The sequence below is a fragment of the Anabrus simplex genome, chromosome 1 (genome assembly GCF_040414725.1).
Source record: "Anabrus simplex isolate iqAnaSimp1 chromosome 1, ASM4041472v1, whole genome shotgun sequence".
NCBI classification, from domain to species: domain Eukaryota; kingdom Metazoa; phylum Arthropoda; class Insecta; order Orthoptera; family Tettigoniidae; genus Anabrus; species Anabrus simplex.
Window position 1 is genome coordinate 882,617,183 of NC_090265.1, and position 24,573 is coordinate 882,641,755.

A 24,573-nucleotide genomic window follows, 5' to 3' on the forward strand; every position below is an offset into this window, starting at 1 on the left:
ACTCTTCTTCTCCTTTTAGTTTTTACCCTCGATAACCTTGATATTTATTTGAGAATTGGCGTAATATCTTTGTAATATTACTCATTCTTCCAATTATTCGTCAAATCTTCTTTTGTAAAACAGCTTCCTCCTTCTTTACGTGTTGAATCTCGCGTGAAAACTTCGTTCTGATGCTCAACGTAAAATGTGATTGATCACTTTGCCATTTTAACAATTTAAAATATTCTGCATTTTTCTTAATCACGGCCGCATGGATTCTATAGGTCTGAATGTCTTACTTCCTGACCATGGCTTACTTGATTCGTTAAGTCTGTATTCTTTTCGACACATTCACGGCTTCTTTAATTCTATATGTCTGTACTTTTATTATAACATAATCATGGCCTATTTAATTCTGTATGTCTGTACTTTCTTCTAATGTATTTCTCTACTATATAATCTTTGTCATTTTATTATGATGCATGGCAAACATTGGTGTCGTAACATCTCATTTCAATCCCTCCTGTGGGTGGGGGCGGTAGAATAACACCCACGGTATCCTCTGCCTGTCGTAAGAGGCGACTAAAAGGGGCCCAGGGGCTCTGACTTTGGAGCGTGGGTGGGCGACCACGGGGCCCTCAGCTGAGTCCTGGCATTGCTTCCACTTATTTGTACCAGGCTCCTCGCTTTCATCTATCCTATCCGACTTCCCTTGGTCAACTCTTGTTCTTTTCCGACCCCGATGCTATTAGGTTTGCGAGGGCTAGGGAGTCTTTCTTTTTCACGCCCTTCGTGGCCCTTGTCTTCCTTTGGCCGGTATCTTCATTTTTCGAAGTGCCGGATCCCTTCCATATTTTCCCTCTGATTAGTGTTATATAGAGGATGGTTGCCTAGTTGTACTTCCTCTTAAAACAATAATCACCACCCCCACCACTCTCGTTTCAATATAATCAGGGCAATGAAATGGTACAATACATTATCATTATAGACTGTTATGCCTTTCAGCGTTCAGTCTACAAGCCTCTGTGAATTTACTAAACGTCGCCACAATCCTCGATTTGCAACTAGTGTTGTGGCCTCATTTAGTTCTAAACCTCTTATCTTTAAATCGTTAGAAACCGACTCTAACCATCGTTGGCTTGGTCTACCTCTACTTCTCTTACCCTCCATAACAGAGTCCATTATTGTCCTAGGTTACATATTCTCCTCCATTCGCCTCACATGACCCCACCACCGAAGCCGGTTTATGCGTACAGCTTCATCCATCCAGTTCATTCCTAAATTAGCCTTTATCTCGTCATTTCAAGTACCCACCTGCCATTGTTCCCACCTGTTTGTACCAGCAATCATTCTTGCTACTTTCATGTCTGTTACTTCTAACTTATGAATAAGATATCCTGAATCCACCCAGCTTTTGTTTCCAAAAAGCTTCATGAGTGCCAAATCATAATGTTATACACTAAAAACAATAGAATGTTTAATTTGGATCCATAGACCTTTGAATGTTAAACATTCTATTGTTTTTAGTGCATAACATTACGATTTGGTACTCATGTGTGACACCTAAAAGTACACATCCCTGTGGCTGTATTCAGTGTGTGGTAGAAATTCTCCAACTATTTCTTGGGAAGAATCCATTAACTAAAAACTTTAAAATGACCATTTTAGTATACTATACTTTGTACAAACATTCTATCACATAAAAATATGTGTCTTCTGATGTAACATTCTATTTGTTTTAGTAAAATGAGCAATTCGTTTATTATAATGTAGGTGAGGATGATCCAACGGGCCAAAATATGTCCTGCTAATTTAACTGTCTAATGATTTTTAAATAAACGTATTTGTATTGCCTAGACGGTCAAGTATATTACCAATTTCTATACTGTCACAAGAAATACAATTCACTGCGCAGATATTAAGGTCTTTGTATCCTACATAATGGAATGAGCGATGGTTCAAATAATAAAATTAAAGTTGAAATACTGCTGTTGTTGTTTGAGTCATGAGTCCATAGATTGGTTTGATGCAGCTTTCCTTGTCACCCTATCCTGTGCCAACCTTTTAATTTCTAAGTAACTACTACATCCTACATGTGCTCTAATCTGCTTGTCATATTCATACCTTGCCATCATTGTTAATATGTTACGTTTCAATGTTCCTTGGGACAGGGTACAGTTACTGAATGATACAGAATTTCAACTCCACCTAAGGATAGTCTAAAGACAAAGATTCAGTCACTTTCTCACAAAATGTATACTTCTTAGTCTCATAACTTTATATTACATATGTGTGAAAGAATTCCCAACCTAATATTGAGCTACTTTTCAGTTCCTTCATGGGATACTCCTGCTGAAGTGGAGAAGAGGAAGAAGTATATGTGGTGAAATACACAAAGCAATGGGAGTTGCAGTTTATGTTCTAACACTGATGGCATTGGTGGCAGCTTTCACGCAGCAGCAAACAGGCAGACTGGACCAAAAATCGAAAGATTCATCCAGGTACTTGCACTTCTAGAACTAACAAAAGTATCTTGTAGTGGAAATGAGGAAGGCATACATATAATGCCAATGCAGAATGCTTCAGATACTATAGCTCAGTAAATTGGGTAGACTAAAGATACAAGTGCTTTGTACAAGTAGTTTTTAAGTCCAAACTCCCTATGTGTCGGCAATCTCTGCTTTAGATGTACAGCCAAAGGGTATGCTCTATGAGAAAGCAAATGAGTCTTTCTACAAGGGGTTAAAGAATTGTACACAAGGAGAGATACACTAGCAGAAATGGAAAAGGTAACAACATGAAGACCTATTTAATTTATTTTCCGGGTTGAACCGTGTTGTACTTGTACGCATATCACGTACAGTTTGCCGACGTTTCGAATACATTGCAGTATTCTTTGTCAAGGCGACTGAAATACCCCTACTCGATCCGAGGTAATCAGTCTCCCAGGCAGAAATTACACTACTAGAGTGGCCTTGATCTTGGCCTTTTATATCCTAGCCTATCTGGCTGACGTAAGCCCTGGCTGTCTCGCGAGGCTTCTGGAAAGTTTATGTCACAGCCAGGTAGTGGGGGCTTGCCCGCGCTGTTATGTAACGGGGTTGCGGCCCGTGTATTTATGTTGTGGTCTGTATGTCTTAAACTATGAATGATGGGCATCCAAGAATTACTGATTTTGTATCCTTCTTCTAAATTTATGTTATTCGGATGTTTTTTGATTTCGATAGCCTCGCGGATTTTCCTTTCCAGATTCCAAGGGATAGCTGCTAGGATCTTGGTCTTGTCAAATGATATTCCGTGCCTAGTTTCGTAGGAATGCTTGGCTACTGCTGAAATATCTGTGTTTTGGTTCTTGGTGTGACGGATATGTTCTTTTAGGCGGGTGGAGATCAGACGTTTTGTCTCACCTACATAACAAGCTCCGCAGCTACATTCAATGTGATACACTCCAGGGGCCTGTAATTCTATTGTGTCTTTTACTGGTGGTAGATAACGGGCTAGCTTACGGTGAGGTTTATAGATAGTTTTTATGTTGTATTTAGAAGGATACAAAATCAGTAAATCTTGGATGCCCATCATTCATAGTTTAAGACATACAGACCACAACATAAACACACGGGCCGCAACCCCATTACATAACAGCGCGGGCAAGCCCCCACTACCTGGCTGTGACATAAACTTTCCAGAAGCCTCGCGAGACAGCCAGGGCTTACGTCAGCCAGATAGGCTAGGATATAAAAGGCCAAGATCAAGGCCACTCTAGTAGTGTAATTTCTGCCTGGGAGACTGATTACCTCGGATCGAGTAGGGGTATTTCAGTCGTCTTGACAAAGAATACTGCAATGTATTCGAAACGTCGGCAAACTGTACGTGATATGCGTACAAGTACAACACGGTTCAACCCGGAAAATAAATTAATTCTTCACACCGTGTAAGCTTCACTTCTAAGATAACATGAAGACCTTAACATCATCATTATTTTACAGCTCCAGTTTCTGGGTACTGTTGGCGAGCCTCTTCCATTCTGTCTTGTTAAGATACGTTCTGTTGTTAATGACGTCCTCCAGTCTCCTTCCCTGATTGTCCATCCAGTGGGTTCTTGGTCTTCCCACCATCTGTGTTCCTGCCACATGCCTCTCCAAGTTAACGTAAGCTGTTCTTGTTGGCTCCATCCTCATTACATCCCCAAACCACCTCATCTGAACTTGCTGACATGATCTAACAATGATGTTGCAGTCACAGATTCCTTTCGAACCATGCCATTCCTTAACTTGTCCAGTTTTGTTTCTTGAATTATGGACCTCAGAAACTTCATCTCAGATGCCTGCAACCTTGATGAGTCCTTCTTAGTGAGGGTGCAGGTTTCAATACAACGGGTTAAAAGTGGTATGAAGTACCAACTGAACATCACCAGCTTTAATTTTTTCGGTACTTTGGGATTCCAGAGGAGTGTTCGTACTTGCTGGTAAAAGTGGGAACTCTTATACACTCTATTTGCCACCTCCTTTTTGGCTAGTGTATCTCGAGATATTATACTGGCGAGGTATGTAAAGTTTTCCCACACTTTCTAGTGGATGGTTTCCTAGCATGATGTTCGCTGGTCGTCCCTCTCTGTTTATTGTCATCATTACTGTTCTGGATTTGCTTATCTTTAGATTGAATTCCTAGAACTTAACCTTTCATTCATTGGGTCTCAACTGTATATTGTACATGTTATTCTTATGCCAAGTAGGTAACCTGATTACAGTTTCACTGTATGCAAGCATATTTGCAGTAAAACTACAGCCGTCCGCACAAGTTAAAGATGGTATGAATAAGTGATGCTAGTACAGATGATGATGATTGTGTAACAATTACTGCGATATTTCAGATAGACTGAAGATTACAGCCATGTCTCTGATTTTGATAAGGGTTGTATAATTGGCATGAGGGACATGGGAGCGATAGCCCAGAGAGTTGGCTGTTGTGCAATGACTGCAGAACAAGTGGTGATGGGAGGGACTCAGGAGAATACTGTAGCAATAAAACCAGGCGCTGGTCTTTCCAGACAGACTATAGCAAGATAAGATCATTGGACTGTGTGAATGGCTCTAATTAACAGACAAAAGACACCAGTTGAAATCCAAGCAGTAATTACAGGCAGACTACTGCAACATATCATCAGAAACAGGTTGCTTGAAACTGGGCTGAGATCATGACTTCCCATGCAGTGTGTACCTTTGACACTATACCATAAGCATTAGAGACTTCCATGGTGTAGATTCAGAAGAAATCTGGGCTGATCAGTGGAATTCTATGGTGTTTAGTGATGAATATTCTTTCTGTCTTGGACTGTCAGATTGACAAAAACATGTCTGTAGGAGAGCTGGTGACAGGACAAATCCATCTCTGATTCTTGAGAGGCATTCTTCTCCAACCCCTGGGATTACGGTGTAGGGAGCCGTTGCATATGACACCATGACTGATTTGGTTGTTGTTCAGAGAACAATAACAATCCACCAGTATGTAGAAAGAGTGGTAGATCCTCTTGTCCAACCATTCATGGCTACTATATCAAACAGCATGTTCCAGCATGATAATGCAGGAGCACACATTGAAAATCAGACCAGTGAAGCATTAAGGGTGTATAGATCCCTATCCATTCCCCTGATTTTTCTCCCATAGAGCATGTTTGGGATACCATGGGAAATTTTTGTTAAGAATGAAGCCATATTTTTCAGCATCGACCTAGTTAAATGGAACAAAAACTTTTCAGTCTGTCAAACACACAGCAATTACAATATAAATTATAACACTATAAATATCCTGTAAAAATACACACTATTATACAAAGAATGACATGTTTCGTTCTACAAGAACATTCTCAGATTCTATCAAATCACTTAAAACATGCTTTACCGAGCTTGATAGCTGCAGTCGCTTAAGTGCGACCAGTATCCAGTAATCGGGAGATAGTGGGTTCGAACCCCACTGTCGGCAGCCCTGAAGATAGTTTTCCTTGGTTTGCCAATTTCACACCAGGCATATACTGGGGCTGTACCTTAATTAAGGCCACGGCCGCTTCCTTCCCATTCCTAGGCCGTTCCTACCCCATCATCGCCATAAGACATATCTGTGTTGGTGTGACGTAAAGCAAAAAAAATGCTTATATATGTACAGCATTGTTTACGTTGCATAAACTTGTCAACGGTAGAGAGTTTAGTGATAACATGAACCAGTAATGACAAAAAATAAATTTACAAGTATTAATAAAATGAAAAACTTTTGTACTTATCTAGACTGCCGATGCTAAGTCCATTGTCACCAAACACTATTCCAGGACTGTGGTCATGGAAAGTTTTGGGTAAAGCACACTGCTCACGGAGATGGGAGGGGCCTTGTGGAGCGTTGGGGATCTCTCCAATTGGATGATAAAATCGAGTACCGTATACTGTATCGTGGAGAGGGGAGGGGGAAGTAGGGCAGAGCGAGTGGAGCGCTGTGGAACCTTCTGTCAACACTGGAGAGGGGAGAGAAGGTTATAGACCTACTTCTTGTTATGTAATATGGATGAATGCAAATTAATGATTTTAGGTGAATAAAGTAAGGAATTGAAATAGAGACTAACTATTAAATGTTATGTGAGTAGAGAAAGGAGGGGGAATTTGTTAAAGTGTGTATGTTCATTTCGGTTAGTTACATTAGCATTTTTGTGATGTAAATTTCTATTGCTTCATTTATATTCAAAGATTTACTTTTATTTTCGATGTGTAAAATTTTTTAGTTCTGTGTTGATGTCTGTGAACTGGTGTGAACAGTCGTATATGTGCTAACCGAAGGCTGAATGCCGATTATATCTGATCGCGTTTTTGTGTTCTTTGTATCTTGTGTGGAAATGATGTTTTGTTTGACCTATATATGTGGCATATTCTCCTGACTTTGAGAAAGGGTCTTTTTTGTTTAGGTTGCACTTGCTGATGTGTGTCTGTACTGTGTGTGTGTGTGTGTGTGTGTGTGTGTGTGTTGTTTATTCTAAAGGCTACTTTTAAACCTTGTTTCTTGAAAATATTACCTACTTTGTATGTATTATTGTTAACGTAGTTGAAAACCATGTATATTTCTTTGTCCTGTGTGGTGGTTTCTGGCGATTTTTCTTATGTTTATTTAATACTGTAGTTTATCTACTGTGCCTGGAGGGTGGTTGGTTTCTTTTGTGATTTGTTTCATGATTTGTCATAGTTAAATGGGATAAAAAAGGAAGGTCTTAAAAGTAGGACTATTAGGCAGTGCCATATGGCTGATATAGCAGGCATGAGGGAGTTTTTAAAAAGTAACTATGATCGGTGGAAAACAATAAATAAAAATGTAAACACTCTGGGATAAATGTAAAGCAATTGTTGAGGAATGTGAAAATAGATTTGTACTTTTAAAGGTGGTAGAGAATGGTAAAGACCCACTTTATTATAACAGAGAAATAAAGAGACTAAGAAGGAGGTTCAGATTGGAAAGAAATAGAGTTAGAAACGGCCGTGGAAGTAAGGAGAAATTGAGGGAACTTATTACGAAATTGAATCTAGCAATGAAGTCAGCTAAGGATAACAGATGGCAAGCATAACTGGCAGTCATACAAATTTTAGTGACAAATGGAAGGGCATGTATAGGTACTTTAAGGCAGAAACAGGTTCCAAGAAGGACATTCCAGGAATCATTAATGAACAAGGGAAGTGTGTATGTGAGGATCTTCAAAAGGCAGAAGTATTCAGTCAGCAGTATGTAAAGATTGTTGTTAAACAAGGATAATGTCCAGATAGAGGAGGTTACTAATACTAAAGGAGTATTAAAATTTACCTATGATAACAATGCCATTTACAATAAAATACAAAATTTAAACTAGAAAAGTGGCTCGAATTGAAAAGATTTCTGGGGATATACAAAAGAAAATAGGTTGGGGTACAGTACCATACCTGAAGTACTTATTTGATTATTCTTTGCATGAAGGAGCTATACCAAATGAAGGAGAGTTGCTACAGTAGCCCCTGTGTACAAAGGAAAGGGTGACAGACATAAAGATGAAAATTACAGGCCAGTAAGTTTGATATGCATTGCATGTAAGCTTTGGAAAAGCATTATTTCTGACTGTATTACACATGTTTGTGAAATTAATAACTGGTTCAACAGAAGGCAGTTCGGGTTTAGGAAAGATTATTTCACTGAAGCTCAACTTGTAGGATTCCAGCAAGATATAGCAGATATCTTAGATTCAGGAGGTCAAACGGACTGTACTGCGATTGACCTGTCTTAGGCATTTGATAGGATGGATCATGGAATACTATTGGTAAAAATGAGTGCAACTGAACTAGACAAAAGAGTGACTGAATGAGTTGCTATATTCTAGAAGATAGATCTCGGAGAGTTAGAGTAAGTGAAGCTTTATCTGACCCTGTAATAATTAAGAGGGGAATTCCTCAACACAGTATTATTGGACCTTTACATTTTCTTATATACTGGTCATAAATTATATGAGTAAAGAAGTGCAATCAGAGATAAGGCTTTTTGCGTATGATGTTATTTTTTGCAGAGTAATAAAGAAGTTACCTGATTGTGAGATGGACAGCAGGCAATGGTGTGGTGATTAAACGGGGTTAAAATTCAGGTTGTGAATTTCACAAATAGGAAGTCCTCTCAGTTTTAATTATTGCATTGATGGGGTGAAAGTTCCTTACGGGGATCACTGTAAGTACCTAGGTGTTAATATAAGGAAGGATCTTCATTGGGATAATCACATAAATGGGATTGTAAATAAAGGGTACAGATCTCTGCACATGGTTATGAGAGTGTTTACGGGATGTAGTAAAGATGTAAAGGACAGGGCATACAAGTCTCTGGTAAAACCCCAAATAGAGCATGGTTCCAGTGTATGGGTCCCTCACCAGGATTACTTGATTCAAGAACTGGAAAAATCCAAAGAAAAGCAGCTCAATTTGTTCTAGGTGACTTCCAACAAAAGAGTAGCGTTACAAAAATGTTGCGAAGTTTAGGCTGGGAAAACTTGGGAGAAAGAAGACGAGCCGTTCGACTAAGCAGTATGTTGCAAGTGATAAATATCATCATTGATCCGTATTGAAGATACTATATGTAGGATGCTAAATAGTTTATTATGTCACCTACATTAGAAATTTTAAACATTTAGGAATTTATCATTGTTTCCATATGAGACGTGATAATTTACAGCCAACGGCTGATATATTGTTATCTATATCATCATTGAACATTGTTTTTCTCTTGACTTTCCCACTCAAAAATGTCAATTTTATATCTTAGTATTTACAATTTAATTACAAATCAGGTACCTGATTTATCCCTTGAGGTAATACTATGACTGATGATGCCCTCAAAGAAGGGCAAATCATGTCTCATATGGAAATGATGATAAATTCCTAAATGTTTACAATTTCAAATGTATTGAATAGGTGACATAATAAACTATCTAGCATCCTACACAAGCAGTATGTTCGAGCTGTCAGTGGAGAGGTGGCATGGAATGACATTAGTAGACGAATAAATTTGAGTGGTGTCTTTAAAAGTAAGAAAGACCGAGCTCGTTATCTGCAGTCGCTTAAGTGCAACCAGTATCCAGTATTCGGGAGATAGTGGGTTCGAACCCCACTCTCAGCAGCCTTGAAGATGGTTTTCCGTGGTTTCCCATTTTCACTCCTGGCAAATCTGGGGCTGTACCATAACTAAGGACACGGACGCTTCCTTCCCACTCCTAGAACTTTCCTGTCCCATTGTCGCCGTGAGACCTATCAGTAAATAAAGACGAAATAACAATAAAAATATTCCACCTTCTTAATACATATATTTGCATTTTAGAAAATTAATTAATTACACACAGTACATGTTTCGTTCTTTTTTAGAACATTTTCAGCTGTTCACATTGTTTAGGTGATTCACTAAGTGTTTATGTTTTTAAGTACCGTACATCATAATCAGGTACCTTGTTCTTCTTAAATACTACGTAAATATAAATTAAATTAAAATGAATTAAAAACAATGTGTTGGTTAAATGGGTTAGTGAAATGAGATGGAAATGGATTTACTTATAGTTAGCCTATTATAAAAAGCTATTTCTATTCATATGAACAGTTGTTAAAATGTTTCCAGCACCTTATCACTAAAATATTCCGCTTGTCTTTTAATAAAAAGGTTTTGAAAAATGTACGACTTTCCTTTGTCACAGTTCTGAATATTGGTAAGTGTTCACGTCATTTACTCCCTCAAAGGTGGCTGCTATTTGTTTTGAATTTACAAAATGTATCTTGAATTGGGTTGGTTCAGGAACCTTGAAGCTGATTGCCGTTTTTCTTTTAATAAAGGAGCTTCCCCATATTCTGAAATGAAATAAAGTAAAGTAAAATGGGGGACTTGCTTTTTAATAAAAGATCGTGTCTGCATAAGGAAACTTAATATATTATAACCTTCCAATGTATGTCAGGATGAAGTTGGTAAATGCATTGGAAGTTTATGATGAAATTAACGTCAATGAAATCATATGTCCGATCATCATACGTCCAGGAGTGTCTGAACTCAGGTGACCCGTCTAATTATGTGAACGACAGGCGGCGGATTGAAGGTGTCGGCGGAATGATGATAAGCTCTAAGCCCCGTGGTGCCTCGCAAAATTTCGGTAAATAATAAGACGTCGTGATACATAATGTAGAATTAAATGAATATTCCACGTTCCTCAAGTAAAGTTTGCTAAAATGCGTATAAATGGCGGAAAACATCAATGGTAGAAAGATACCGAAGGCCATGGAATGTGTTGAATTAATCAGAATAAGCTGAGTTTATATGTGATGGCCATACCTTGCTCATCTAGTCTGGTATGATTCGGTGATCGAGACTGATGACGAAATTATCGATTTATAACCTAAAATACGATGCAGTAAATTGTTAAACGAGTTCCTTTGCCGACACAAAAGATTCTTACGGGATCACTACGCATTATGTGTCATGTGTTTTAATTGTCAAGAACATATGGGAGCCGGAAGTATGGAAAAATCCTTAAAAAAAGCAAACCGTCTGTAATTATTAGAATGGTAATGTGGAATTTGTTTCCTGATGAGGGTGAATCTCAATCTTGTTATGTCTTGGAAGGATTAGAGCTATTACATACGCAGAGAAAGATTGTATAAAGCTAAACATAACGCGATATTGGCATATCATAGAGAAATAACCTATTGTAAAACAAAATATATATTTTGTTCTGTCAGAACGTTAAGGCAAGTGTGGTGCTCGAACTTTGTAATTGTACTAATGCATGTAACCCTGTTCTAATAGGTATTTTAAGTTTCAGGTGACATAGAACCAATGAATATTGGATGTGATTATGAAATTACAGCAAATTCCAACATGAGCAGTTAAGCAATGGAAGGAACTCAAAGGATCTGATGAGAAATATGATGGATTCCAACGGTTAAAATTTAAGAACTGGAAGACGAGAGGTGTCATCATCATGGGACTCGACCAAGGATGAGTACTTAAATATTGTCTCTCTATTCCGCAATGTAGTTGCTTTCTTTTAAATGTAGAGTAGCATATTTCTTTATGTCGATTTATGACATGTAATTTTACAACTTGAAGGCGACCGTTTTCTTTTATTAATCATTGCTTTGCGTCGAACAAGATCGTTGTGTCTAGTGTGGTAGTTCAGTCTATGTCGTGATATAATGTACTATAGGTCGTGTGAATTTTTAACGATCTCTGGCAAGGTTACACGGGATGATTTAGGCATCGATGGTGCTTGTGTCGTAATAGTATCATTGTGATGGTTGTTAATTTAATTTGTGGCTCGAAATACTTCGGAATAACTTAATAATCGTGATGTGCGCAATTTTTAAAGTCATCAGAGATCATGTACTTGTACAAGACACAGTGTTCGGGAATGCAATCGCGATGTTATCGCGGTAATATTGTGCTAATACGGTGATAAGATAAGTAGTCTTCAGCGTGAACTGCCTGAATAGATTGTTTAAAAGTAATGCGAATTCGCTGTGCATGACGTTTGAGTGATGTGATGAAGTGTTCAATATAATAGGGTCTTTGAAATATGTAAATGGTTAGTGTAATGTGAATTGTTATAGACGTGTCATTGAGATTGCGTATTCTTAGGATGATGCGATATGAAGATGCTGATGGAAGTTATTATGATAGGAATTGAGTCGGTCATGCGTGTGAATTTTAATATTGTCATGATGAATGATATTTGTTTGAGCATGAAGCCGTGTTTGGAATTATATTCTTAGGATTTCGTTTCGAGAACACTGATAGCATGGTCGTCAAATTTTGTTTCAATTAAATACAAGGTAGACAAGAGCGCACAGTATTAATGGAAACATTTAGGATCTTCACGAAGTAAATAATGTTGTACGATATCGGATCACGTTAAAAGGATATGATCTTCGACGGTGAGTAAGTCAGTTCTTTCTGCTAGTCGTATATTTCTGTAGATCATTTGAATTGGTGCTTAGAGCTGAAGTAGTTTTCCAGGCTGAACTTCGCAGAGGACTCCAGGGAGGCAGAATCAACGTAGTTAGAAAAAAAATCATTGTATATGTTGCAATATTTCTTTGATGTCCATTATCTAGGTGCAGATGTTGGTGAATGTCCAGAAGGGATCGAGCTTACTTCTCACTTGTACCATGTTGATGAATGATGTACTATGGTGTAATCCAAACCATTCGAACATTTTCTTGCACATGCGATGATTATGAACATAACTTACCGGTGTTTTCAAGTTGTCAAGTAGATTTTTCTCAACAGTCAATGCAATGATTTGAATAAGGAACAACGGAATGTTGAGACATATTTGAGTAGGGATAGTTCTGCGATACGGATGATTTAGCAATTCCCAGTCACCTGTTTTAGAATGTGTGATGGACGATAAAAAATTTATCCACTTTAAGCCTTCAGCACTGAGACACTTGTCTCTTTTATTTTCGATCTTAATTGATGATATTACCAATGTACGTTAACAAGAGACGAAAGTTAGGTATTTTATTTTCCCTAATTAACGTAATGTTCATTTTTTCCTATGTCCGTTTGTGTTGCTTTCAATTTATTTACTATGTAACTGTCATTTAAAGTTTATTTTCTTAGTCATTAAACAGAAAATCCTTCCATAATAAAATATTTTCAGCGTTCTCATTTGTCGTAGCATAAGGAATGCTAGGATAATTACCTAATTTAGGATAGTAAGTGACAATCATTTCTTCACATCAATTGTACCAATATTTTTAATATTTTTGACATCCAACTGTGGGATAATTCCCTAACTTAGGACAGTAAGCGATAGTCATTTTTTCACGTTAACTGTACCAATATCAGTCCACCGTAAGACCTGTGACCCAACTCGTCGAACTTGCACGTCCCTAGAGTGGAGACTCATGGATCACCGCGTGATTCCTGCCGAGGCGTAACCCAACATTAAGAACCCTGAATTGAGATGTACGTGAAAGGTCACAATATAAAAATGGTTTCATACCTTGCTGTTGTCAAAATCCACTCCTACTGTGACCTTGAAGGAGCTACCTTTAAAACAGCCTTCCGTCTTGTGTAGTAATGATGTGTGTGTCCTAATGCTTGCTCCACCTTCGGGGGAGGTAAGGCTGTGGAGAGGGGAGGAGGCGTGTCGCTTACAGTCACGGTTGCAAGTGATAAAAATCATTATTATCCGTATTGAAGATACTGAATGTAGGATGCTAAATGGTTTATTTTGTCACTTATTCAATTCTTATAATATGTATTATATGTATTGAATAGGTGACAAAATAAACCAGTTAGCATCCTACATACAGTCACGGTTTCGGCTTTAGAAGGGGTAGGGTGAGTAGATATACGAGATGGCGGAAGTTCGTTCATTTTCTTTCTTTTATAGTCTGCGTTTATTTTGCCTAATGTTTCAAGATTTTTATAATATCCCTTCGTATAAAGGGTTCCTGTTATCAGTTATATCATTCAGGTTATTGTCCTGATTACTTTGTTGGTCTAAATAAATATATTTTATAATGTATTTAGAAGACCTCCTTTGTTTATTTTACGTAATATTGTCAAATCCTGCTCTATAGTTGTGAACTGATGACCGGTTGTACTCATATGTTGGCCCATCGCAGAAATGTTTTTTACGTCTTTCAGCATTGACATGTTCTAAGTATCTTACCGTAAAACTACGTCCAGTTTGTCCGACAAAAGGTTTTTTCACATTGGTGACATTTTAATCTGTAAACCCCTGATTCTGAATGTTTGTTTTTCCCTAGGGAATTGATGCTGCTGTAATTTAAAAAATTTGCTTTGTGTTATTGCTAGTTGAATACACGATCTTAGAGTTATGTTTTCTGAACAAATTCGTTACTGTATATAAATTAGGATTGTTGAAAGTAAACCTGGCGTATTTATCTTTCTTCTTTATTTTGGGTGTTAGATTGGTGTGAAACCTCTGTTTTAATTTTTTTTTATTATCTTGTTTACCATATTGAGTCCAAAGCCGTTGTATTGGGCTTGTTTACGGATAAAGAGTAGTTCTTTTTCTCGTTCTATGTGGGAGAGAGGTATATATTAAATGCTCTATATATGTAACTGTAGTAAGCCGATCTTTTTTGTGATTCCGGATGCAATGAGTAGTTCTTTATCGTAATAGGGGTAAAAGTGGGTTTTCTATGTATCTTGAAAGTAAACTCTTCCTTATCCCGTCTTATATTTATGTCTAAAAAATTTATGGAACCTTCTTTTTCTACTTCTACTGTAAACTTTACTCTAGAATCTAATGAATTTAATTTATTGAGGATATTATTACTGTTGTTCACTCTGTGATCTATTACTACAAAAGTGTCATCTACAAAGCAAATCCATAAATTAAGATCCTCTATTTGTCCTATTATTTTGGTGTGTTCAAGATGATCTAGATAAATGTTGGCTAAAATGCCAGAAGGGGGAGCTCCCATAGGGAGGCCTTCCTGTCTGTATATCTTCTTACTAAAAGTGAAATAATTGTGTTTTGTAACAAATTTAAGTATATTAATGAAATCTTCTATTTCAAGTAAAACCCTAAATACACGTACCCTCCATATTGAGTTCAGCTTTGGTAATCAAATATGGCTGAAAAATGAAATAAAATACCTTTATAGGAAGAAAGCATTTCTCAATGGTAAAATGTATTTGGCACATCTCCAAAGTTCAACACTACTGTTGCCCTTGAAGTTGGATTCGTTCCAAAGATATACCCATGAAAAAAGGGTATCATTTTAAGCAAGAAACAAGAAACCCTTTATAATAAATTATTATCGTTAAAAATGCCAGGTCAAGTGTAAAAAAGGCAAGACTCAATCTTTAAGTTTAGAAACAGGTTCTAATGAATACCCCTCTCCCGTCAAGAATATTTCTAAAGTCATTCTTACTGAGGAGGAAAAGAAAACGCTAAGTCAAGGCCCAAATTTCAACTGGATAGGAACGAACAAAGAAAAGGAGCTAATAACCACCATTGCGGAAGTCGAAACAGCTATACAGAAACTCCCCAAAGAGGTCCAAAATGTCAGACATGAGGTAAAAGAGAAAATTCTGTACCTTGTAAAAGGTTTAAAAGTTTCCCAAAGTAGAAATAATCCCACTTCAAGTTTATCACGAAAAATAAAACAAGAAGAAATAGTAATTACCAAAGCTGATAAGGGGGCGACAATAGTAGTTCTAGGTAAGGAGGAATATTTAGAAAAACTAGAACTTTTTCAACAATAGCACTTTTCAAAAATAGATCGAGACCCTAGAATTAGTACACAGAAAAGTTAAAAACAATACTAAAAGGCGCAACCTTCATTTTAAGTGAACAAGATGTCCAGAAAGTGATTAATATGAATCCCGGTCTTCCAACTGCAAGGGCCTTATATAACTGATAACATGAACCCTCTATACGAAGGGATATTATCAAATCTTGAAACATTAGGCAAAATAAACAACACAGACTATAAAAGAAAGAAAATGAACGAACTTCCGCCGTCTCGTATATCTACTTCCCCTACCCCTTCCAAAGCCGAAACCGTGACTGTAAGCGACACGCCTCCTCCCCTCTCCACAGCCTTGCCTCCCCCGAAGGTGTAGCAAGCATTAGGACACACACATCATTACTACACAAGGCGGAAGGCTGTTTCATGTAGCTCCTCCAAGGTCGCAGTAGGAGTGGATTTTGACAACAGCAAGGTATGAAACCATTTTTATATATTAAGTTTCCTTGTGCAGACAGGATCTTTCATCAAAAAGCAAGTCCCCCATTTTACTTTACTTTATTTCATTTCAGAATATGGGGAAGCTCCTTTATTAAAAGAAAAACGGCAATCAGCTTCAAGGTTCCTGAACCAACCCAATTCAAGATACATTTTGTAAATTCAAAACAAATAGCAGCCACCTTGGAGGGAGTAAATGACGTGAACACTTAACAATATTCAGAACTGTGACAAAGGAAAATCATACATTTTTTCAAAACCTTCTTATCAGAAGACAAGCGGAATATTTTAGTGATAAAGTGCTGGAAACATTTTACCAAATGTTCAAATGCATAAAATAGTTTTTTATAATAGGCTAACTATAAGTAAATCCATTTCCATCTCATTTCACTAACCCATTTAACCAGCACACTGTTTTTATTTCATTTTCATTTAATTTATATTTACGTAGTATTTAAGAAGAACAAGGTAAGGTACCTGATTATGGTGTACGGTACTTAAAAAGATAAACACCTATTACAAGATATTAGAATTATTCCGTATTGACGGTTCAAAATTCAAATTTGTTTACTGCATCTAATGATGGAATATATGATGTATTGAATTAGGAGGATACACTCATATTTCACCTTTGTAAAAAGATAAACACTTAGTGAATCACCTAAGCAATGTGAATAGCTGAAGATGTTCTAAAAAAGAACGAAACATGTACTGTGTGTAATTAATTAATTTGCTAAAATGCAAATATACACTGACTGACAGAGCAAATGCAACACCAAGGAGGAGTGGTTCGAAAGGGATGAAAGTTGGGGAAAAAACAGAGACGGCACGGACGAATAATTGATGTTTATTTCAAACCGATATGCAGGTTACACAATGCGCACGGCATCGACTCAGTAGGATGTAGGACCACCGCGAGCGGCGATGCACGCAGAAACACGTCGAGGTACAGAGTCAATAAGAGTGCGGATGGTGTCCTGAGGGATGGTTCTCCATTCTCTGTCAACCATTTGCCACAGTTGGTCGTCCGTACGAGGCTGGGGCAGAGTTTGCAAACGGCGTCCAATGAGATCCCACACGTGTTCGATTGGTGAGAGATCCGGAGAGTACGCTGGCCACGGAAGCATCTGTACACCTCGTAGAGCCTGTTGGGAGATGCGAGCAGTGTGTGGGCGGGCATTATCCTGCTGAAACAGAGCATTGGGCAGCCCCTGAAGGTACGGGAGTGCCACCGGCCGCAGCACATGCTGCACGTAGCGGTGGGCATTTAACGTGCCTTGAATACGCACTAGAGGTGACATGGAATCATACGCAATAGCGCCCCAAACCATGATGCCGCGTTGTCTAGCGGTAGGGCGCTCCACAGTTACGGCCGGATTTGACCTTTCTCCACGCCGACGCCACACGCGTCTGCGGTGACTATCACTGACAGAACAGAAGCGTGACTCATCGGAGAACACGACGTTCCGCCATTCCCTCATCCAAGTCGCTCTAGCCCGGCACCATGCCAGGCGTGTACGTCTATGCTGTGGAGTCAATGGTAGTCTTCTGAGCGGACGCCGGGAGTGCAGGCCTCCTTCAACCAATCGACGGGAAATTGTTCTGGTCGATATTGGAACGGCCAGGGTGTCTTGCACATGCTGAAGAATGGCGGTTGACGTGACGTGCGGGGCTGCCACCGCTTGGCGGCGGATGCGCCGATCCTCGCGTGCTGACGTCACTCGGACTGCGCCTGGACCCCTCGCACGTGCCACATGTCCCTGCGCCAACCATCTTCGCCACAGGCGCTGCACAGTGGACACATCCCTATGGGTATCGGCTGCGATTTGACGAAGCGACCAACCTGCCCTTCTCAGCCCGATCACCATACCCCTCGTAAAGTCGTCTGTCTGCTGGAAATGCCTCCGTTGACGGCGGCCTGGCATTCTTAGCTATACACGTGTCCTGTGGCACACGACAACATGTTCTACAATGACTGTCGGCTGAGAAATCACGGTACGAAGTGGGCCATTCACCAACGCCGTGTCCCATTTATCGTTCGCTACGTGCGCAGCACAGCGGCGCATTTCACATCATGAGCATACCTCAGTGACGTCAGTCTACCCTGCAATTGGCATAAAGTTCTGACCACTCCTTCTTGGTGTTGCATTTGCTCTGTCAGTCAGTGTATGTATCAAAAAGGTGGAAGATTTTTTTGTTATTAAGTCTTTGTAAATATGATTTGATACGGAAAAAAGGCTGATTTCTTGCAAGACCTATGTGTGTTGGTGTGACTTAACGCAACTTGTAACAATAAAAATAGGAAGGATGACAATATGAAGATAAAGTTGGAATTCAAGAGGACAAATTGGGGCAAATGTTTGTTTACAGGGAGGGGAGTTAGGGATTGGAATAACTTATCAAGGGAGATGTTCAATATATTTCCAATTTCTTTGAAATCATTCAAGAAAAGGCTAGGAAAACAACAGATACGGAATCTGCCACCTGAGTGACTGCCCTAAATGCAGATCAGTAGTGATTGATTGATTGATTGATTGATTGATTGATTGATTACATCAGGCTTTCTCCTTTGAAGTAGATTGTCTCGCTGCACAGCTAAAGCAGAGTGTTTGCTGAAACATCATGTGTTTGGACTGAAAATCTAATTCCCCGAAGTATCTTTACTTTAGATGATCAAGCTTATTGAGCTGTATGTATATGAAACAACCTGTAGCCTACATAATGGACAATTCGTTGTTAAAATGGAGTGGAATATCCATACTTCAAATGGACAAAAGTCGCTGATTCATCATTTATGAGGAATTATATAAAGTAATGGAAAGGAACAAACAAGTGACAAATCAAGTTATATACTGACCGTCTTACTAATAAACGGTGTATAACTTTTATACAAGGTTTATACACCGTTTATGTGAAATTAGTTACTAATAAACCACGTATAAGCCTCCTGTGTATACAAGCAGAAGAAGTCCTTATTTAAAGAAAAGAAAAACAAGAAGAAATATGGCCGGAATTTTTCACAACAGAAGCCATGCTAGACCGAAGATGGACTGGACCAAACCAGGTTTTGCGAAGTGCCTTTACTAGACTATCTGTACATGGATTTCATCATAAATTGTACATGAAAACATACTTCCATGGCCCAGATGAAGACTGCTTACGCAAACTATGCAACAAAGTGTGTGAGCGTTATTATTTTACAATTTGTACACAGAGACACAAGACTAAAGGAATACAGCAAAGAATAATGATTTTGTATCTATTCGATCAGTGTATACCAATTTTATGCACGTTTGTGCGCTCTTTCCTGAATAATAAATAATAATAATAATAATAATAATAATAATAATAATAATAATAATTGAATTGCTTATACAGACCAGGACCCTTGTATAAGTGTTGTATAGCAGCGAGTAGCGGTAAAAAAAGCGTGAGCAGTTTATTTTCGTGGTATTTATTGTCTACAGTAATATAATCGTGGTGAAATATTCGACTTATCCATTTAACATTGAACACACATTGAAAGAATGGACGATAACGTTGATGATCTTCACGGTATTTTAAACATAGAAGACATACACCATTCAGAGGTTATGGAGGCTAGACATCTTCGTAAAATAAAACACAGTTTAAAGAGACGGAATGACAATGAATGACTATAAAAGAAATGATGGTTGGGCGTATTTTCGTGTAATAGTGTGTTACTGCTTAACAGACTTTTGAAATTGCGAGTTTATTATACATTATCTGCCTCTACAAAGATCTTTATCAAATTTGAGTACCCTAAAAAGGGACATATTCCTCGACATAAAAAATGGTATAACTTGAAAACCGTACGTAATATGATTTCCATACTTTGTAGCTGAATACGCAGAAATATTACGTATAAATGCCTGATAGAAACTTTTTGATCAAACCTTTCTTTTAAGCTACAAAACAGTTTTTCCTTTCTCTTGAACAGATTTTGGAATGTGTACCCTTTTCAACTCGCCGATTCAATTACAATTGCTTATGTTTTCCGTACTATCCCAGATAGGAGCTTTTGATCTTTTCTTAAGCTTTTCCATTTCTTTTTTGGCGTTCATTACATAAGCAAGCTGAAGAAATGTTGATATCAATATAAGCCCATTTCCAGCTGTCTCAAGGAATGACAATGAATAACGAGAAAAGAAATGATGGTTGGGCGTATTTTCGTGTAATAATGTGTTACTGCTTAACAGACTTTTGAAATTGCGAGTTTATTATACATTATCTGCCTCTAGAAAGATCTTTATCAAATTTGAGTATAAAAAGGGTATAAATTAAAAACTGCACGTAATATGATTTCCATACTTTGTACTTGAATACGCAGAAATATGATGTACAAATGCTAATAGAAACTTTTCTGATCAAACCTTTCTTTTAGCTACAAAACAGGTTTTCCTTTTTCCTGAAAAGTAAGGATTTTGGAATGTGTACACTTTTCAACTCGCCGATTCAATTACAATTGCTTACGTTTTCCGTACTATCCCAGATAGGAGCTATTGATCTTTTCTTAAGCTTTTTTTTTTTGCGTTCATTACACAAGCAAGCTGAAGAAATGTTGATACCGTACCAGTATAAGCCAATTTCCAGCGTCTCACTTTGTGTTGCCACTGCATTTTCGTTTTGCTCGTAGATAACCAGCAGAAGCGATCATAAAGTTGGTGAACGTGCGAAAAACGCCAGTGAACTGCAGGAAGAGATTCCTACGCCTTGGAACGACTGTATACGTGCTGTATAGTAATACAATGCGTATACCACGTTTATTAGTAAGAACAATATAAAACGCTTATACAGGGCTTATTCACTGTTTAAGTGTTAAACAACTGTATAAGGACTTTTTATTAGTAAGACGGTGTATATATAGATAGGACATGAATAGGAACATACTGCACCATTCCGCCTTGTTCTCGCGTCGAGCCCCACTGTTGGGTGACACGTGTGACGCCCCGTCGATTAGCACTGGGAGCACTCTACACTGAGGGTCTTAACAGGTTCTTCTTGTTGTGGGGCTATTTCAGAGAGTCGTAGGTCTTTGTGTATGCCGCAGCTAGCTAATGTGTCCATATAAATACGAGTCGCGTCTGTGGTGAGAATCGGATTTGGAATCCTATCGGGCGGCCTGGTTTCTGAATCTCTGCATTGAGGTTATCAATTCGTCGCTGTTCAGTCTGCATTATCTACTTTTATAATTTTTGACGTGCATGCAACGACTATGACTTTTGTTTTACGTTAGAGTCATTCGTACTTCAATATGACCTTGAGGTTGCCCTTAAATGCACAGGTAACGTTGCTTACATCTATTGTATAATGAAAGGATGGAGACATTTTGGATCGGATTCTTTTTATTAACTTAAAGTGATCCTCCCTAAGACGAAACCAAAGCGTGATCCTAATTTTAAATATTTGGAATCATTAATAATGACACAAAGACGGCTGACGTAATTTAGGCCTATTTCAACATAATGCAGGTGAATTTTAATTAATTAATCTTCATTTTCCAAGAGCTATTCAAAATAACGAACACCAGCTTACATTTTATTCATTAATATACCTGAACCTTGAAATTAATAATATTATTTTCGATATCTCGTTTTGAACATGTTTTGTTTGAATGTATCACTTATATGATCATATTCTTTTCTTTTATTTCGTTCTTTACTTGTTTTGGGTACCCTTTCTTATTTTCATATAATGGTTACATAAGGAGAAGTTTAATCGCATTTGCGGCAAGTCCAGCAAGTAATAATGCCTTTTTTATGTGATACCTATCGTAACTAAATTCAATAAACATCACCATCCTAGCTTATGCTGTCCTGATGAGGCTCGTCTTGACGCAACAATAGCCACACGCCCATCCTCGCACATACCTTCGAGGATCGTATTTACTTAATGCTACTGCATAAAATGAATAATCAGAAACAACACATATAAGAACAAGAAATATGTACACTCAAATGTCAACAAAACACCACATGATATCTCTACTATTTAAACTTAACTACTATGTCCATGAAGTAAAACACCTAACCTAACCGATATCATGGCATATGTCCTCGTAGTTATGTACATGACAGGCGTTATACATGCCGCAAGCGCATCGCCATCGTACCAACTGAAAATCCTAATAACTGAACGTAAATTCCGAATATGGCATCCGAAGTGTCGTGATGATCGATTGAACAACCGTGGCCGACATCGCATAGCAATTAATAATCATCAGCATCCTTATCTTAGCTTATACTTACATATGAAAATTACAATCTTAGCATTCACTCATGTAGGAGTATTACAACCTTAATATTCATTTACACATGGGTATTACAATCTCAGCATTAGCTTGTACATGAACATCCCACCTCCATTAACTTTATCTAACTTCGCAGTAATATATCACAGTTAAATAGCACGTTCTACGTAACGAATTTTAGGATAAATTTTCACTATCACATCTCAGCTTATTGTATAATTCCCATGGCGCAGCACTTTTCACTATTTCAATCACTGAATCTCACGTGAGCTCACCCACGCATCAATAGCATATCACGATATCACCCCCACACTGTCCGACTCGTTGGCTGAACGGTCAGCGTACTGGCCTTCGGTTCAGAGGGTCCCGGGTTCGATTCCCGGCCGGGTCGTGGATTTTAACCTTAATTGGTTAATTCCAATGGCACCGGGGCTGGGTGTATGTGCTGTCTTCATCATCATTTCATCCTCATCACGACGCGCAGGTCACCTACGGGTGTCGAATAGAAAGACCTGCATCTGGCGAACCGAACTTGTCTTCGGACACTCCCGGCACTAAAAGCCATACGCCATTTCATTTTTACCCCCACACTAGATTATTCATCAACACAATAACTATCACGATCGCAGGCACTTAATACACTTGGCACTCACATTATTATTATTATTATTATTATTATTATTATTATTATTATTATTATTATTATTATTACTATTATCTATTTCACGTCGACTCACCTTAGTATCATCACTTGTAACTTCACTACATTTGTATCACTTACCTGCAGGACATATTCCTCCTCGATATGCCGTTGCTTCATAACCATTCTCGTAATTATAGTAAACCTGCTGCGATTATCATTCGAAGAACAACGTACCCTGGATTTTACAACGTTCGCTGTCTGCGTTCTTGTATTTAAATCACGTGTCCATTTACCTGCGTTACCTGTGTTAACTTCACAATAAATACGCTGATTCAATGCTAATGCCTGTTACATATGCATACGTAAGCTCGTGCCTTTCAGTAATCACGATACCACAACGTAATATAAACAATGCCGAAGTCGCCTAATGACATAACTAATCGTTCGCTCACATGATACCATAGCATTTCGAATACCGTATCGCCAAATGTATATGTGAATTTCTATAGGCCAAATAACATAATATCACGTCGCTCACGTCTTGACGAACTACTTCAGGACATGAACTGTATATACACTACTGTCTACATTAAGAATACTGATAAATAAAATATAATGCAGATAAATGCTGCATAAAGTAAATGCACACAAAAAAGACATTATTAATGAAAAGAATGGGCAATTACTGACTTGGATGGCCTGGGTATGGAAACACTAGGCCTAAGTTATACTTCTTCGTAACCACACCATCATCTCAGGTGGACCCGCTTGTATTCATCTAGTTCTCCATGTTCTCCTGAGTGTATATTTCCATGTATATTTCTGATATTGCTATTTTACTCTCATGCAGATCACACCTGAAAAAAGCTAACATGAGATTATTCAATACACACACAATAACTATTAAACCAGTACTGCATGTACTTCGAATTACACATAAATGTTTTCAAGATACCGACAATTTCAATAATGGATCGCGCTGCCTTCTTTGTAATGACTTTGCCTTGTATAATTGCGAGTATTACGTTATTATTTCACACTGTTTGCATTCATTTGCGGCGTACAAACCACCTAATAACTTCTTTTCACATTCGGTTCATGTACCGGTACACTGATAATATGCTCATACAACACAACTTTTCTCAAGTTTTCGTGAATCAATTTCACATTACCATTAGGCCTACATCAACACCAACAATGAACAAAGAACAGCTTTGAATATCCTCCTTTTTGTTTTAAAACTAGACATGGAATAACAATTATACTCTAGATCCGGAAGTTTACCTTAAGTACCTACTTACATATATCGATACCTAGATGTCGCCACCGTCCTTATTAATAACTATCGATGTTTAACATTACATACCATTACCCTATATGTATGATCTTTGGTTTCGTCTTATTTTGTACATTATATATTTAACTTAATTCTA